The following is a 19,692-nucleotide window of genomic DNA, read 5'->3' on the forward strand; positions in this document are numbered from 1 at the left end:
CGTCAATGATGTCTTTCTTGGGAGTTATTCCTCTTTCGCTAATTTCATGACCCAAGTATGACACTGAACGGAGACCAAATTTACACTTGCTTATTTCTGCTGTAAGGCCATTTACTGACAATATTTTAAAAACTTCTTTCAATTTGTGGTCATGTTCCGATTTGTCCTTTCCCATTATGAGTATGTCGTCCTGGAAATACAAGACACCTTTTATGTTCCTGAACAGATTGTGCATTAATTTCTGAAAAACTGCGGCAGCAGATGCTAGGCTGAAAGGCAGATGTCTGAATCTGTAGCATCCAAATGGCATTATGAAAGAAGTCAACTTCCTGCTTGATGGATGAAGGGATATTTGGTGGTAAGCTGCAGTCAAATCTACTGTGGAGAACCACTTGACACCTTTGGTTTGAGCCAACATTTCATTTATCTTTGGTAGGGGAAATTTGTCCACCACAATGTTCTTATTAAGCTCCCTCAGGTCTACGCACAGGCGCACACTGCCATTTTGCTTGCGTGCCACTACTCAGGGTGCCAACCATTCGGCACTTTCGATAGGTTCGATGATACCATTTTTTTCCAAACGGTCTAATTCGAGTTGTACTGCTTCCCTGGTTTTAAATGGAATGTTGCGAACTTTGTGACTGACAGGTGGCGATTCCTCTTTCAATACTATATTGTGTGTGAATTTGGAAAGTTTCCCTATGCTTCCACAAATAACATCTGGAAAATCTTTTTTCAATTCCTCTTCGGGGCTACATGTCATAAGTATTTGATCTGATCCGTTATGATTGAGTGTGATTCCTAACGCTCCTTGATCAGCTCACCCAAGGACGGAAGGTCTTCTCTCTGCTACGTACAATTTCCCTTCCATATTTCTGCCCTTAAACTCAAATTTTAGGTTCCTGAAACCCACCATAGGAACTATTCCTCCTTAGAATGTAACAGGATGCACGTCAGTGGGTTTAATGTGTTTGCCTATAATTTCTGCGAATTCATCTTCCCACACACTACGTTGAATTATGGTGTAAGGCAAACCTGAATCCGCCACCATCATTACATCTACTCCACCAATGTTAACTGGACAAGAAGGGTTTTTCTATGCACAATTGTCGATACCTAAAACATTTTCTTCATTGCATTGGACACAGTCATCATTCGTGTATTCTTCTCCCTCATCAGAGTCGGTTCCATATAAAACGCTCTTGACAGTGGTCTTATCTGACCTCCTTCTGCACACGCTGGCTTAAGTAATCTGCTACTTTGTTCTTTTTGCTCGGCAGATACTGTGCATCATAAACAAAGTCCAGTAATCTCAACGTCATTTTGGCAATGCGGGGGTGGCTTTTAGGTTGCCACTGGAAGTGAGGACTTTCACCAGGGATTTGTGATCAGTCCTAATTCTAAATTTTGTGCCACATATGCACTGTCTGAATTTTTCCATGCCCCAAATAGACGCCAACATCTCTTTTTCGATCACAGAAAATGTTTCTTTGCTGGGGGTGAGAGAACACAAAGCAAATCCTATGGTTGTTTCTGTCGCTTCATCCAACAATTGACATAGAACAGCTCCAAGGCCTTTCTCACTGGCATCTGTAGTTAAAACACTCGGGGCTGACATATCGAAACCTTGTAGAGGTATGGCTTCACAGATGTCATTCTTGATCCTCTCGAATTCTCGGCTGGTTTCTGCAATCCATCCTCTTTGCCAAATTGTAGTTCATAACGTAAACAGTGAACATCAATAAAACGAAGGTACACATGGAGCGTGAAGCAGTACATGCTTTATTGGATAGGGAGAGTGAGCAACTGCCTGCACGCAATAAAAAATGGTGTCTCACTCCGCGTCAGTACTTCCACAATGCATTGCGGATGCATGACGCGGGAAAAAGACTAGAGTGCAACACCACAATTATCTTCTCAGAACTGTTGATACAGGTGTGGTTGTCTTTGTAGTTCTTGTAGACAGGTCCTCTGCATCCGACTTGGTGGATCATCCCACGCTGCTGCGTCAACTGAAGAAATATGGAAGTGTTCAGTACCCTTCACCTCACTGGCTTGAGGCCCTCTATATCAGCAGATGTCAGCTCATGAAGTTAGGTTCCTATAGCAATGCTGAGTCCACCCTGTCACGTGGAATCTCCCAAGGGCGCCATTGTAAGCCACGAGCCCCTTACACACTCCATGAAAGCAAACCCAGGCAAAAGGCACCTAGAAGCACACAGAGGACTTGTGGGAGCTAAAGCAGCTCCAACAAATGATTGGCTGAACAACCCAAGGAGGTTAGATGTCAAAATATTAAATACAAAAATATTGACCTGCAACAATAAAGATCACAAGACACCGACTTGCACAATATTGTCTTGGTAAGCCTTTTTCAAGAAGTCTATATTTACTATTCTAGCTCCACATCTACTTACCTTGATGATATTGAGCGAGTTGATATCCTGCCTCTGGAGTTGTTTCTGAATTATAGTTACAGGTTGGTATTGTGGTACCACACCCATGGGCAGCGGAACACGGCCCTAGATCCAGGAGAAGGCTTGGCCTTGGCCTTGACTTGGCATGGCTTCCCTTCCTTCTCCTCCCCTCCACTTCTCTTCGCCCCCTCCCCTCCCCCACTCCCAACCCTTCCCTTCCACTTCCCTTTACTTCCCCTCCACTTCCCATCACTCCCCCTCCCCTCCTATTCCCCACTCCCCTTCACTTCCCCTCAACTCCTTTCCCTCCCCTTTCCCTCCACTTTCCTTCCCTTCCCCTCCACTCCCCCACCCCACTACCTCCCTCTCCCCTCCCCCACCCAAATCCGTCCCCCTCCACTTCCCTTCCTTTATTTCCCCTCCACTCCGCTTCCCTTCATTTTCTCCCCTCCCTCTCCTCGCCTCTCCTCGCTTTGCTGAGACATTGTGCAGAAAACAATAGCCTTCCTTTTTTGCAGACACAAAAGACATTGGCCTATTGGCTAATAGAGACGTAAACGCAATTAATGGAGCAGTGCAATTATGAGTGTGTGTGATGGAACAATGGCGGCGCTGACGCTTCCTGACAGGTTGAACTTTCCGTCATTAGATCAGCCGGCTCCTGACTTAATGAGGCTCCTGGCACCGGGAGCCATGCAACGTGGCAATCATCGGAGACGGAAATCAGCGCCGGCCTTACAATTTCTTTTATGTAGTCCCTTTGGGTTTCCTCTTGACACCCACCACGTGTCTGCTCAGCTTCGGCGCGCGCTGCAGCCCCCAGAGCAGGCAGGCAAGCTAACTGGGGGTGGGTAACGGTGGGCCATTTTCCCATACAATCTGTGTGTAACTGTCACAAAAAGAAACCATAGTACTAAAATAGTTCCTGGCCAGTTGCCAGCTTGAAAACTGTACACAAAGTATGCCCTCACCTGCAGAAGTCTGGTGTACCTGCTCAACCTTCTGGGTATCGATTTATGTGGAAACTGTCCGTGAGGGGCAGCTTTGATTTCAAAAGTCACACAACATACCTGCCTAATGCCACAGGTGTTCATCTGCGTGACATTTTCTACTCAAACCAGTTACTCGCATGCGGAAATTACATGAAAAGCATAACTGTACCGGAAAATGTAAAATTATTCGAAATACAAAAATAGCATTACGCGTTACTCAAAATATTGTTTTGTAAAAAATATTTCACCTGAGCCTAAACCTAATAAAACTCCCCGACGCATCGCTCGGTGCGCCCTAAAAGCGGTATGAGAAAAAGGAAGGGAAAGTGTTTTTTGTCTTACTGGTGCCTAGTTAGGCAACAGTGACCTGTTGCACTATTACACTTGTGAATGTATCTCTCATTGTTCTCTGTAAAGTGCCAGAATGCCAATCAGGTGGAAATAGAGCTATATAAAACTGTTAAATTAATAAAATGAAGAGGGTCTGGGCATCCCGGTGAATCAGTGGCAAATAAAATATCCAATGAGTGTCAAGGATGAGCAGGTATCAGTTCACACTTGTAGTAACCTAGAGGCATATTATCAAGACCCCGCGATAATTATCGCTGAGCGCTTAGCACGCTTTTCATTATCGCCGGCTATCGCTGGAATATATCGCCAAGCTAGCGCTGTATTATCAACGCTTAGCGCTATGGCGATAAATATTCCAGCGACAGCGGGGTTTTCAATGGAACATCGCTGGTTTTCTTGATGATAGACCCTGTGGCCTTAGCCCCACAATCCACCTCCCAAGTTAGGTATGCCTTAGTCAGGAATTTAACAGACGTTAAATTCCTGAGTTAAAGCAGAGTTAGCTTAAATTATCACTACGCCTCGTTGCTAATATGGCAAAACTGCCTTCACGATATTTTCCCATGTTGTTTTCACAGCCACGCCTTCTTTGTATCTCATTATTGATGCGAGACGAGGCTTGTGAAAAACGGGAGCTAAGTCAAGGAAACACGCGCTAGCGTGTCCTTGTAAATAATGCAATATAATTATCGCCGCTTTCCGCCCGAAAAACGGACGCTAAAGCGGCGATAATTGCATCGCCGGCCCTTAGTAATATGCCCCCGGGCCTTTCCCGTTGCTCAGCACGCTATCACCATGCAAGAAGGGTGGAAGTACAGAGTGCCTACGCTAAAGATCGCCCTGTAAGGACACAGGCAATATAGTGTTTTTAGGTCTTGCCTTGGCAGCACATGTGCTGTTTCTTCGAGACTTGCTGTTCCTAGAATATGGACTTTAACCACCGCCCATCTTTTCAATTGGTTCCCCATTACTGTCCTTTGAAAATGCTGGCTTTTTATTGGTGAATAGGCTTAATAGTCCCTCATTTTGGACTTTTGTATCCTCCCATGAGGTCTGTCCCTTTTACACGTGATCTTCCTTTTCAGGTTAGATAGGAAACTTGGAGAGCACTATTTTTTGTTAACCTGCCTCTGCTCCTGTTAAGTGTTCTGTTTACTTCATGCACAGGCTTCATGAAACACCGCTTCATTTGTGTTTGCCAATCTTCCGTGTTTATTAAGCTTTACCGCAGCTTACTCTCCCGCGCTGACACCTCACAACACTGCACCAATTAGGCTTTCACCTGGGATGATTAGAATAATTCTCTCTTCTAGAGTCTGGTGTGCAATCACCAGGTCAGCAGAGGTCTTTGCCGCCACTTGTGGCAGAGGACGGCCGCTATATTTACAGATCCCCACTTGCCTGGTGGGCATCCTTAAGTACATCCACCAGTATGGCAGATGCGCTGAAGGCACCGTTGACTGATGAGTGGGCCCATGCCTTTTTCTCCTGTTCTGCAATAAAGTTTCTGTTTTACTGAATCAATTGAGGGGGTGGGCCAGCGGCGGCTCTTGTGCTAAGGTGGAGGAGCGTCTGAGCAGTGAAAAGGCATAATAAAATGATAATAACACAACGTTAATATTGTTACGTTATTTTCATTTTATTTTTAGTATGGAGCCAGGATAGGGTGTGGCTGGGCTTTGTGACAGAGCAGGGAGGAGGCGTAGTGGTGGGCACCATAAGTGCTCACGACACTTTGTCTGTCTGTCTTGGCCGACCAAACCATCATGCGCACTTAGCATTTCTGGACTTGGCTGTGTTGCACAGCCGGGTTGAGAACAGTCCGAGGCTTTCAGGCACTGTCTGAGTGGCCAAACACGCCGCTCAGATCAATCACGACACTGCTGTCATGCTGGTGCCAGCAGCGTCGTGATTGGATTATGAGAGTCTCAGAGCCTGTGTGCTGCCGGGAGTCAGGAACAGGAGGATGGAGGAGAGGCGGCAGCCAACTCAGGGAAGTGAGCTTTTATTTTTTTACTTTTTTTGATAAACAATTTTATTGTTTTACAGAGTACAACACCATTAACACAACATGGCATAATAGCAATATCGGCACAGTACAGTTGAAGGAAAATTGGTTTAGCATTCAATCCCACCCTCCCACCTTGAATATGGAACACTGTATAGATGGAACTAGTTATTCTATGGCGCCCAACCATTTGCCCCACACCCTCCCGTATTTCTTAGGGCACCCCCGTGCCTCGAACATGGATTTTTCCTGTGCTGTGCACCAGTCCACCCACCTCCGCCACCTCTCAGAACTTGGTGGAGTAGGGAGTTTCCAGGAGGTGGCTATGTCCCGATTTGCCACGACCATGGCAGTATTATAGAAGAGTTTGTCGTTCCTGGATCCGTCTAGCCCATCTGTAATCCCCAAAAGGGAATGCCGTGGTTCATGGGGAACCTTCCACCCCAGCACCTCGGACAGTTCGCTCTCAATCTCTTCCCAGAATTGCACCAATTGGGGACATGCCCATACCATGTGGAAAAAATCGGCTGGCTCATGACCGCATCTTGAACATGAGGCGGACGGGGAGAGGCCGGCTCTTGTGTAAGTGTTGCAGGGTTAGATATGCCGTGTGTAGATAGTATAATTGAATCAGACGGAGTTTAGCTGATGCGGTAACCATCTTAAGCGACATGAGGGCATCTTGTCAGTCTTCCTCGTCCAAGGGACCCACCCACTCCACCCATTGATCTCTGAGTTCGTCAAGCGAATTCGGGGTATTGTTGACCAACGTCCTATAAATGCGGGCAATACCCCACTTTCCCAGGTCTCCCAACATGGTCTGCACCTTGGTTGGACTGTATTCAGGGATTCTAGTGACCTCCGGTACGTGTATGTGGAGGGCATGACTCAGTTGTAAGTATTTGTAGAACTGCGATGGGTGCAGGGAGTATCTGGATTGAAGGTCCGTAAAGGATCGCATGTGGTCGCTCGCCCACACGTCGCCAAGTTGTGAGATCCCGATTGGATCCCATTGTCGGAACCCCTGTAAACCACTGACCTCCTGAAGCCATGTACCTTGCCATAGAGGTGTATGCTGTGTGAGCTTGTGCGTCCATTTGGTGTGCCGTAAAGCGGGCCGCCAGGCTGTAAGCACGGAGCGTGTTGCGTCAGGCATGGTGGATGGGATGGGTTCCCTGTACCTTAGGGATTGGATATGTGGCAGGCCAAGTTCACTTAGTTCAAGCCTATAGGCTGGATCAGACCACCCCCGTTGAACCAGTCATTGATACATAGTAGGCGAGTTGCCAAGTAGTAGAGGTATAGGTGCGTCATCCCCATGCCCCCGTTGAATGATGGGATCTGACAGGTACCTAACGCCAACCGGAAACAGAGGAATTTAGTAACCATAGCGTCCATCTCTCGAAACCACACTCAGGAAAAGCAGTAGGGGTATTCTGGAGGACGTACAGGAATCTGGGAAGAATCATCATTTTAAACAAGACGACTCTTCCCAATGGGTTCAAAGGCAGTGTCTTCCATCTGAGGAGGTCTGCCTTAGCCTTTTTCACCAGCAGGGTGATATTAAGGGACCATCTCAGTTCCGGGAGAAGAGTGATCCATATCTCAAGATATTTAAAGGACTGACGCCGAAGCGGTATCATGGACTGCCAGTCGAAACACTCTCTAGAGAGATGAAGTGGGACCAGGATCGATTTCTTAGCGTTCATGTGAAGGCCCGAGGTTTGTCCAAATGCCCGCAAAATCTGAAGACAGTGAGGACCAGATTGAGCTGGATCAGTTAGGAAAAGCAAGACATCATCTGCATAAAGAGCAATTTTGTCTACTGCAGAGGTGGGCCATTCCCACCCCCGCACGAGATTCTCGGACCGGATCAGGGGCACTAAGGGCTCCATGGCCAAGGCAAAGAGAAGGGGTGAGAGGGGGCATCCCTGTCTCGTGCCTCTTTGAATGGTAGAGGCATCAGATAGGACCCCATTGACCAAGACTTGCGCCTGGGGTTGGGCTTTTATTTTTTTCTTACCCCACATACTCCCCACCCCACCACTACTTTCCCCTAGCAGCCGCCACTGGGGTGGGCGCCATTGCTTGCTTTTCTTGCCCAGATTCTCCATGTCTTGTATTACGCACTCGATCTAGGAATTCCAGCAGTGGTTGTCCCGCACGAAAGAAGTAAAGGTCAAAGAGGTGAAGCCAGACTATAAGGGGACCGCAGGTAACGCACCAGAGGACTCCGGGATGTACGAACATCAACAAGAAGAAATAAGTAGAGTGTGGGGCTTGGGTGACAGCAGAGAGAATATCCATGCCTCCCCCTCCCCTTTGGTAGGTGGCCATACCTTGATGTGGGAAAACCGGTGCTCAGGCGTCCTTTTAAATGAACCAATACCAGGAGGAGGGTGTGAACCCATCCACAAGCCTAAAAGGCTGCAACCAGCGGTCAGAGGTCAGTTACTGACAGTGAATGTTGTCTGCATTTCGGACATCAAGTTACCCTCCCTTTCTGATTAATCAAGAAAAGTTTTGTTGATCTTAAGTGCCAGGGAGTATTGCCTAAGACATGGGCACTACTGCTGTGGATTCAAGTACTCTATACCAGATATAAGATCACTGGTTAACACTCTAGGGGCCAGATGTACTACGACCTGCCAAATAGCGCCTCATAAAATGCGTTGCTTTTGCGACTCGCAATTTGCTAGGCGCTCTTTGGCATGTACAACAGTGTGTTTAACAGTGTTTGCGATTCCCAATGGGGTCGCAAATTGCGAGACTCATGAATATTAATGAACCTCTCGCAATTTGCGAGCCCATTGAGAATGAAAGGCCCTCCCAGGGATGGTGACCTGCTGGGCTCAGCAGACCATCACATCTGGGACTGCTTTTAACTAAGGCAGCTTTTTTTTCTTTTAAATACAGCCCGTTTTCCTTAAAGGAAAACGGGATGCATTTTTAAAAAAAACGAAACTTTTTCGTTTCATTTTTTAAGGGCAGGCTGTGGTCCGTGGGACCCCTTCCCTTTTGCGAGTGCATAACCACCCTCTTGTAGAGGGTGGTAATTTGCGAGTGTTTTGCGATCGCGATTGCAAAACATTCATACATGGGGTTGCGGTCCGTATTAGGAAGGGAATGACCCTTCCTAATAGCGAGTCACAAAACAGTATTCACAAAATACTGTTTGTACCTGAGCCCATGCTTTTTAGCATGCGCAAACAGGTGTAAGACCCATTTGCGCACGCTAACAAGCGTCGTACATCTGACCCTAAGTGAAGTTGAATCCTTAAACACTCTGTTGGGAGGAGCTGCTAATGGTCGTAAAACCACTGGCAGCGTGGCGGAGACAGCACTGTTAAACTGCAACAATATCACATAAGGGCAGTAGGCCGTCAGAAAGAAAAAAGTTGCCGTAACAGTAGTCGGTGCAGGGGCGTAACACAGGCCCCTGCAGCCCCCGCGGTGCAGGGGGGCCCTCACCCTCCAGGGGGCCCGTCAGCACCGCAATTCTGCTGGAGAGCTCATGATTGAGTCTGGAGGGGGCACCTTCACGTACCCTGCAGGGGGCCCCCTCAAGGTTCGTTACGCCACTCGGTCGTTGGAAGACTTAGCAACTGGGACACTGTAAAGGGGGAGCAACGGAGAGAGCCAGAGGGGATGGCCGCAAAGCGGACATGGCACTTGAGTCCTTTACATGGCCGAAAAGGGCCTCGGATGTCACAAAGCGGTAGCAAGAGAAGCCTAGAAGCTGCAGTGCACCACCCGAGGGGCCTTAACATCCTGCACAGGGACAGGAATCTCTGTCGGATCTTGCTGTCAAAGATCATTTATGGCATTGCCAAACTGGATTAAGATCGATTTATGTTGACTTTCTTGCATGATTTATGATGTATATCAATAATCGATTACTGTCACGATGACTTATGACCATCTCATATCATGACTTAATGTTAATAAACTGCAACCTTTTACCTCCACCCCAGGGTTCTCTGAGACTCTTATTGAAAGAAGGGCAAGGAGAACCAAGTTTTATGCCAAACCCCAAAAGACCCCTTTAGTTCTTAGTGGGATCGCCCATTGTAACTCCCTATGTGGCGCTTGCTCCGCATAACTCACACTACCTCGGTAGTTGACACTCATTGCGGGCAATTTTAATCAATGGTATTGGGACCGCCACCTTCCCATGATAAGGTAGCTTTGAAAGTGGCAACCACTTTGGGGTTGATATGTCTTAAATACAACTTACAGCTTCTCGCAAAAAAAAGGTAGATATTAAACTTTGGGGTTACTTGGGAGCTTGATACAGGTGCTCTTACAACTATGCCGAGGTATTGTGTTCGGAAACTATAAATCACGCACAAGCTATTGAAATTGAAATAAAATGGAAAACTTTGAAAAACATCCATGTTGAATACAGACTACATAATTGTTCTTTCTGCTTTGAAATTGATGTGTGGTGCACATGTGCTTATGTTTTAAATTGTTAGGTTCCTATGGGGACTTGCATTGTGACGGTGGGTGCGATCCAGTGTGCACACAGACCCCAACAAGTATAGAGGGGTTAGAACAGTAGAGGGATAGCAGCTCAGGTGCTGTTGATTAGAAGGTTCCACTGTCAGGCTCGCGTGTTCACACTTCGCATGGTGTTGCTAACGGAAAGTTCTGTCTGTAAAAAGATTTGCAGAAACATGTTCTAAGAAACGTGAAACAATACATGCCTGATGGTAGAATGCTACAATACACAAACTGGAGGTGTTGAAGAATTATCTGCATTAAAACATTGAGCGCAAGCAGTTCTTACGAAACCCAGGTCTGGTTCGCAGAGCTCAAGTGCTGCAAACTGAAGCCAGGAAAAAGGACCTAGAAAAACAGATCCAACAGACACATCCAGCTTGAGTTGAAGAAGCATAAATAAAGGTATTTCGAGTGCCAAGAATAAGTACTTCGCGATTCTGTGAAGCAACAAGGTCCTCAAAGGCACTGTTCCAATCCTAAAAAATAGCCCTTCCTAAATCACTTACCATGGCTCTTGAATTCCCAGTCAGCTGGTATAATACATTTCAAGGTGGTTTTAAGGATGAAATAGCCCAAATTCTAGTTATGATTCATTCTCCTGATTCTAGTTAGGCTTTCAATAAGGATACATCCCAGGTTGAGCAGTGTCACACAGGGACTGCTCCTCGGGGGAGGAGGCGGAAGAGTGTTGAACCACTGCCAGAGGTGATACATAAAAAATATAATAACATGTTGTTATTATCATTTTATGTATCTCTGTCGGAGTTACTTACACCCGACAGGAGGGGTCGGACCGGGCCAGGGCAGGGAGGAGTACTGAGGAATTAGCAATTATTTTCATGTATACCGTGCGCATAATCGATATTTTAAAATTAGCATGATGTATCTAAATGTTACCTTATATGTACGTAAACACAAGCATAAAACCATCTGTCATATTTTAGAACTCCATCTGCACCACTACCCGCATTTTACACTTTCTTAGCCTGACCGGCGCCATTTTGTGGCCTTGCTGGAAGCTTTACACTAACAGACCGCACTCATCCCTTTCCCTCTGTCAGCGTTCTCCTGAGAAATAACCCAACTGTTGCAGAATTGCTGCTTCAGCTCGTTAGGCCTGCCAAGGTTGTAGGTAGCAGAGGAAGGCCCGATAAGCACATTCCAGGAGGGAGCGGGGTGGGCTGTGCCGGAGCCGGCAGAAGGGAGTCACCCATTCGACCTTGCTAAACTAAGATGAGCTAAACCAAGAGTTCTTTGTGTGCCTTATATGGTTTTTCCTTTCTGCACCAACCTGTACCAGCTTGTATTTTTCCATGTTGGGCCATGATTTCGCCAATGCAACTGTATATATGTGATGTCCTGACAGTATGCCAGCAGTCTTCTTGGCGGACCTCGTGGGGTTAGGTCGCAAGGAGCTCCTCTGACAGAGTTTGTTTGTTCTAATAAATGCTTGGACCTTCTACACTGCCAACTGACTGATCATTGGTAATGGGAATGGGATTGCTTATGGAAATAACTATAATTGGGGGTTTGTAAATAATTTTCGGTACTTCAGTTGGCGACTCCGCCGGGACTCCGCGTTGGGGTCGTCCCTCTGTATTTCAGAGAGCAATCGGGACATTGAAAGGGGTGCTCTAGATCGGGGGGAATTGCAGAATAGACCAACGAAGATTTGGGGTTTTGCTCTGCCCTCCCGGTCGTGAGGACCTCAGCTGCTAGTGGCCCCACGCCGGAGTCCTTTGGGTGTGACCCGAGATCCGGCCACATTGGCCCTACCGAGAGTTGGCAGTGAAGAACGTGCAATCAGACCTGTGTGCACCAGGTGAGTGTTTTGTCCTGTTTTGTGTTGGATTTTGGACTTGGTACTTAGCATTTGGTGACTTGTGGTCACGGAGATACTCTGAATAAGAGGGTCTGACGGGGCAATATTGAAGTTGCACGTGCAGATGCCTCTACTTTGATTTCGATGAAAAACTGGAGATCGTGATTATACGCCTTTCGTGCCGGATTGTTCTCTGGAATGCCGACAGTTGAGATTGGGTAGCACCCGGACAGATCTGGAGCGGCGCTTGAGAAAGCGGGCTCAGCCAGCATAGTCTGGGAGGTGAACCATGAATGCTGTTGGATGGCCTGTAGGCTGGTCTGTGGTTTAAAACCTGTGTAAAACTATCTCCAGGCAGTCTAAGGACAAGACTGTGAGATCTTTGCAGCTTTGGATATTTGCATATAGAGTTCTCCAAGGTGGGAGTCGACGGGCTCCACCTTTTTCTTTGCATTTCTCGTTCACTGTTTGTGCGGTTTCTGTATCGTTGGTGTGTTGTGTTCAGTGGTTCGTTTGCGACGTGAGGATGATTCTGAATGGAAACATGGCCATGTGTTTGAGAGAACTGTGATTGACGAAATTTGAAATTGTTGTTTTGAATAATAACACCTGATTCCTTTCCAGCTCACGTAGAATAGGGAAAAAAGAAATGCCGTGCTTCAGCAAGTTATGCTTTGTCTGTTTTCACCGAGGGGGCGCGAGACTGGATGAAAGCCAGCCTGCCCCTCCGGAGGGAACACCCAGCCACGATATGTATTGCAAACACGGTATTGGCCCCCTTCTCTTTAATTCTTTGTGGCATAAGTACACTAAAGATAACGTAGAACTACAGTGGCCGAAAACTGGATCCTTTGATTAGAAAAAAATTCAATATTTACAAGAGCGCCTCTTCATCAAACGCAGCCGGCAGGCCATGTTTGACACTCTTAACCAGTGGCAGAAAGAGGCGAAGAGAAGACGTATTAGATCAGAGAAATTGCTTAAAATACAACAAGGGCAAACCCTTACACAGAAAGCTATTGCCCACGACAAAAATAAAACAGAAAAGATTATTGAAAAGGAAAATAGGCGATTTCGGCTACAAGTGGATAAAAGCTATGTAACACGATATGAAGCTGAAGATGAGATTGAGGACCTGTTAGACAAAAGACCTCCTCCCCCATATGCCCCGCAACGCATATATCCCGCGGTCCCTGTCCAAACAGCGGCTGCACCCCAAGCATCCGCACCGGAGGACCGAGCCTCTGTTGGCCCTAGACGCGACGCTGGCATTTCGTGTCCCTCTCCGGGGGACCTGGCCACCCTCGTCTTTGATCCTAGACAGGTTCTACCATCCCCTCGCGTACAGTTGAGCCTCCAGAGTCCCGTAGGGGTCTCTCAGTCAACCAGCACTACGCCCAGTATGGTGGAACAGACCCCGAGGGGGGCGGCTGGAGAGTTGGATAGAAAAAACGTATTCACTAGATCATCTGTGGCATATGGTGAGAAGGAAGTCTTAGCAGATCAGGCTGTTAAATGGATAAGAAGTGACGTCTATACGGTAGAGGACATATGGAGTACAATGAAGGATTTAGAGCCAATAATGCAGCAACATGTGATTTACCAAATGTCTAATTCCCTCATTTGGTCTTGGGAGGCCAGCTTCCACAATGGCAGCGCTCCGCAGATTTTGTACGAAATTCGGGACTGGGCTTATAAATTTAATGTGACCCCGCAGGAGGTGTACAAAAACGTAGTCACTCTAGTCCAGTATCGAGGCAGATTGTTCTTAAAAAGCCCTCAATGGACTTCGGAGAACCCCCTGCCTCAGTGGACTTCGCAGCATCCCATGCGCGAGGTCCATCCTATTTATCATCCCGAAGTTCCAGAACTGCGTGATGATCAACAACAAGTCACCCGGGCACGAATAGATGCCCGATTCCAGGAGCAGTGGGTGTACACTCCATGGAAAAGGAGTGAGGTCCTTTCCCTGAAATCCCAGCTGCCCGACCCCAGAAAGAACCCTACCGCCTATTACAAGGAGTTGACCGAAGCTGCGGCCTCTGCCGTAATGACACTGGCAGATGTCGAGCTATTCTTTGGACTGCTTGTGCCCGTTGATATATGGCGGCAGGTGCATGACTCCGATCATGCTGAACTGGGTGGGACATGGGACGAGTTACGAGGGTGGGATTGAGATCGTAAACCAGGAGACAAGCCTAGGAATGAAATAACATCCTTGCCTGCAAGGAAGAATGCCTTTATGCATACTTTGATACCTCCGAGGAAGGTTGATTGGGACAAACTGACTGCGTGACGACAGAAGAAAGACGAAAGTGTGTCCGACTTCGTCACTAGGTTTGAAGGAGTCTTTATTGACTTCAGTGGGCAGGATTTGGCTACGGAGGGTGGAATTAGGCTGTTTGTGAATAGATTCGTTACAAACTTGGCTCCGGAAATTTCTGCTCGTTTACAAGCAGCAGAAAGTACCTGGACTACCTCTACCCCTTCTGTAATTTTAAGCATGGCTCAGTATTATGAACATAGGGAAAATGAATGTAAGCAAAAGGTGGAAAAGAAGGCCAAGGACCTTAAAACACGAGTATTGCTACAGCAAGTAGTCTGGGGGCAAGGAGGGGGAAGAGGAGCTAGAGGGCCCATGTCCAGAGGGGCGGGTGCAGGCCGAGGCACGGGCGGGGCTCCGACTGTGGGTTTGAACCAGTGCTCCTATTGTAAAGAGGAGGGGCACTGGAAAGGACGGTGTCCGTTGTTGCTTGCCCAGAACGGAGCAGTCCGAGGGCGAGGACGTGGACGAGGAGGCCCCGACCGGAATGATATGCGCAGAGACGAAAGATCAGGCAAGTCTGAACATAATCATTTCGATAATAATCAGAGCAAACAGTACTATCACTATGATTATGAATATGAAGATCAGGATACATATGTACAAGCATAGGACAGCCAGGGACAGAGTAGGGGCCAAGTGTCGATCCCGGTCAATCAAAAGGGACCCTATATAAAAGGGGAAGTGATGGGGACTTCTGAGAATTTCCTAATTGACACGGGAGCAATGGATAGTTCCGTTGCTCGATCATTGGTTCCAGGGGCGGCTCTGTCCGGGCAAAATAATGTCTCAGTGGGATTCCCGGGAGTCCCAGTTGTCAGTCCCATCTCCAGACCTCTCCCCTTCTCGATCGGTCCCGCCACTATTGACACCCCTCTTTTGCTGACCTCACATTGTGGAGAGAACTTACTGGGTTTGGACATGTTGAAAAAATTAAATGCGACAATACATTGTTCTGCTGATGGGGTTTATTTGACAATTCAGCCCAGCGTCGAACACCTGAAACAGTGTTTTGCCAAAAATGAACCCCTTCCCCCAGAGTTCGATGGCATCCCAGCCACTCTTTGGGCAACAGGGGATGCTGATGTGGGTAAGTTGGATATCCCCCCGGTTCACATCACGCTAAAGCAAGGTGCGAAAATGCTGCGCATCCCGCAGTACAAAATAGCACCCGCAGGGGAACGGGGTTTGTTGTCAATTATTCAAGATTTGATTGACAAGGGAGTTGTGGAGGAGACAGCTGCTAACGTTTGTAATAGCCCGATTCTTCCGGTTTTGAAAAGAAGTTCTGATTCTGGTGAAACGGGTCAGGATGCTGCTTATCGTTTTGTGATTGACCTTAGAGCTGTCAACAAAATTGTGGTACCACAGTGTCCCGTGGTAACAGACATCACCACAATCCTTACCATGATTCCGCCGACTGCCCAGTACTTTTCTGTCATTGATCTGAAGAATGCTTTCTTCAGTATCCCCATTCATCCTGATAGCAGACAGATTTTCGGATTCTCGTTACCTGGGCGCAGTTTCCGCTTCTGTCGCGCACCCAGGGCTATACTGAAAGCCCGAGCATATATAGTCAAGCCCTTAAGGCTCTATTGGATGACCTGGACCTACCTGAGGGCAACGTCCTTTTGCAGTACGTGGATGACTTACTGATTGCCTCAGACACGGAAGAAGGTTGCAAAACTGCGACCGTTAAACTACTGCACCATTTAGCTGCGAAGGGAAATAAGGTATTGTTGTCCAAATTTGAATACTGTCGACAGGAGGTGACCTACCTAGGTCATCTACTATCGAAGGAGGTTAGAAGACTAACACCTGAACCTATTACCACTATTGCTAAAATGTCTGTTCCTTGCACACAACGCGAAGTTCGCGCTTTTCTTGGCATAACTTCTTACTGTCGCCAATGGATACCTAATTTTTCACTTCTTGCTAAACCCTTGTTGCATCTGACCACTAAGGACGTGCATGAACCTCTCCCCTGGACGGATGAATGTCAGCATTCTTTTGATTCTTTAAAAACTGCTTTATGCTCCGCTCTCGTCTTGGGCACTCCTGACTACCGTAAACCTTTTGTACTATATGTGCATGAGGTCGACGGTTGCTCGCTTTCAGTGTTAACGCAGGACTTTGGTGGTAAGCAAAGACCCTGCGCTTATTTGTCAGCTACATTGGATAATGTCGCAAGAGCACTTCCAAGCTGCCTGAGGGCCACATCAGCTGTTGCGGTGGCCATCCGACAGTCAGAAGTACTCGTCCTAAATTCTAATTTGACAGTGATGGTGCTGCATGCTGTGGACACATTACTAAACAAAACAAAAACACAGCATCTCACAAGTGCACGTCTCACTGGATATGAGCTAACATTATTTGCACCACATATTACGATCACCCGATGTGCAACATTGAATCCTGCCACATTGTTACCACTCCCTACTGGTGAACTTAATGATGAAATACATGATTGCATTTATCGCACTGAAGAAGAAACTAAGGGCAGGATCGACCTCACAGACACTCCTCTAGCTGAACCCCAAGGGGAGTTATATGTAGATGGGTCCTGTTTTAAACTAGCAGATGGAACAACTACAGCTGCATATGCAATTACGACTTTGAAGACGGTGGTCGAAACATTCCGAGTCCCTCACCGGTCAGCCCAGGCTGCTGAACTTATGGCTTTATTGCGAGCCTGTGAGCTGAGTGAGGGACTTGAAGTCAACATATACACAGACAGCCAGTACGCCTTTGGCGTGGCCCATAGCTTTGGGCGGCTGTGGAGGGAGCGGGGTTTTCTTACTTCCCATGGTCAAAAGATACAGAACGGTCCCCTGGTTTTGCGGCTGCTAGATGCCCTCACATTACCCAAGAAACTGGCCATCGTCAAATGCAGTGCGCACAAAGCAATAGTGGATGAGGTGGGGGAGGGAAATGCCTTCGCAGACCAGGTGGCCAAGCAGACAGCACAATCCCCAATGTCAACGATGTTTGTGAATTCCTCCGCAAGATGGGTGGAGGAATCTGAATTGTTTGATAACACTATGGAGAGTGTGCGAGTGTTACAGAAGGAAGCTACACCCGCAGAATTAGAGAGATGGGAAAAGAAGGTAGGAAGATTGGATGAGAATAATTTTTGGTTTGATTTGACAGAGAAGCAAAGATGGCTACTGCCCAATGCACTGGTACAGGTAGTTGTGACTATGGCGCACGGCCCTGCACACATAGGAGCAAAAGGTATCTGTGGGCTTCTGGACCCAGTTTGGAACAACCCTAACATTCAAAGGACAGCTGTCCGATTGGTCCAATACTGCATGGTTTGTCTACAGCACAATCCGGGAAAGGGAAAGAATGTCTTGAGTGGGAATTTTCGTATTCGGGCTCTAAGTTATCGTAGGCAGCCTTTTGCTGCAACATAAACATACAGGGAGGAATATGCACGCCATTTACATGGCAGACATGGAAATGCAAATATCGCTTGCAGCCTAGACCCTCACTCCCGGAAAACTCTACTCTGCTTTATTTTAGATTTCAGAAGGCCTTTATATCTTGATCGCCCTTTTCATCTTCCTCACATTTTCGTGAAGTAAGACCTGTTCCTCCTAGGAATCGTTACATACCTTGATCTAAGATTGCCAGAGATCCTCATCATTTTCATTGCCAATCATTCGTAACAACTCTGACGATACCTTGATCATTAATTTTTAGGTACTTACTGTGCATACGGCTGGAAGTGCAATTTCTTCAATACCTTTCCACCATCTTGCGACTGAAAGATACCACTATCCGCTCGCTTTATGACTGCCCCTTCACACTTACATCATTAATTTATGGTTTGGATACATACACTACTCTAGCAATAGACGGTCACCTAAAGAAGGCTTACGAGCCGAAACGCGCGTAGTGTCATCTACCGCTTTGCCTTCAACATTTGTACACTCTGATACCTGGCGGACTAATACTTACCTTACCTCTGTGGCAGATAGCTTGTCACTGGCAGCAGATTGGACCCTGTCTCTCAACGCTGAGAAGAACAACAACTAGCGGTACCCGCTGCGCGGGTCCCGCGTCGCGAGGGAGGTGTCTTCAAGCCTTTTTGCAAACACTTGGGCGTGGAGCGAACCGAAGCTCCTTGAATCTGCAGGGCTGCGAGCAGGCGGAGAGGCGCAGGACTACCTGTCCCAGGAGCGCCCGCCCGCCCTCACTCAAACCACCTGGCCAGCTCTCCCTGCAGGCTCCTCCCCCTCTACACTCTGATCCTTTAAACAAGCAAGGTTAGACCCGCTGCGCGGGAGCGACCGGCAGAAGCCCGGGACAAGGGCGGGACCGTCTGTGGCCGTTCGGGGACTACCGGGGACGGGACGGGCCACCCCCCTTTCATCTGGATTCTGTGATATGTGATCCCTATTTGAGGATAAGTACTTATCTTTCCTTCTTTAATACATTGTAACATATTACCTCCTGCTTGATTAATAACGGCTACCATGTCTACAAGGGGTAGCCGGAGTAAAACTGCAGCTGGAGGAGCCAAGGTTACTGGTCCCATTGACAATTTCATCACGAAAGCAAATGAGGCAATAGACCATGGAATATCCTTATTGGAACGACGCGTCTCCCTAGAACTGGCAGAGGCGAAAAGGTCATCATTGGGCTTGTTAGCCTCGGCCAAAACACCCTATCGAGACTCTGAAACACATGTTAAGCCTGGTGTAATAGTGGAAATACATAGTATGCCAAATACTGTAGACTTATCCGCAACCCAGTCACTGTCAGAATTACAGTTGAGTTTGGAAAAGTCACCAAATTTAGACCTGACAGATGATTTTAACACAGAACTGGGTATGGTGACTGAGTCTATTCCAACAGCAAGTCCTGTAATAGTCCCAGACTCTATCATGATAGAGGCATCTCAAGTTACCCCTAATATTGACACTGTAAGTAGTTCTATTGTTAATGATACCCCGACTATAAACCTGGACCGTCCGGTTGTAAACCCCATCCCTGATACACTCATTGTCACCAGTAACACTTTGGATGACTCAACTACCACTTCAAGGAATTTGAGAGGTTTAAGGGAGGGGGCTATACAGAAACGACCACCAAAAGTTCAGATACAACTACAACTATCCCCAGGGGGAATCCCCAGGTATAGAAAAAGCAGGGAAAGGGCCCAGTAAATAGTCTCAAGAAAGGGAATAAGAAAGGGACGACAGATTCTAGGGGAAATGTCTAATCTGGGCTTGATATGTAAAGATTGTACCTCTAACAGCCAACTA

Source organism: Lissotriton vulgaris, chromosome 9, assembly GCF_964263255.1.
Source record: "Lissotriton vulgaris chromosome 9, aLisVul1.2, whole genome shotgun sequence".
NCBI classification, from domain to species: Eukaryota; Metazoa; Chordata; class Amphibia; order Caudata; family Salamandridae; genus Lissotriton; species Lissotriton vulgaris.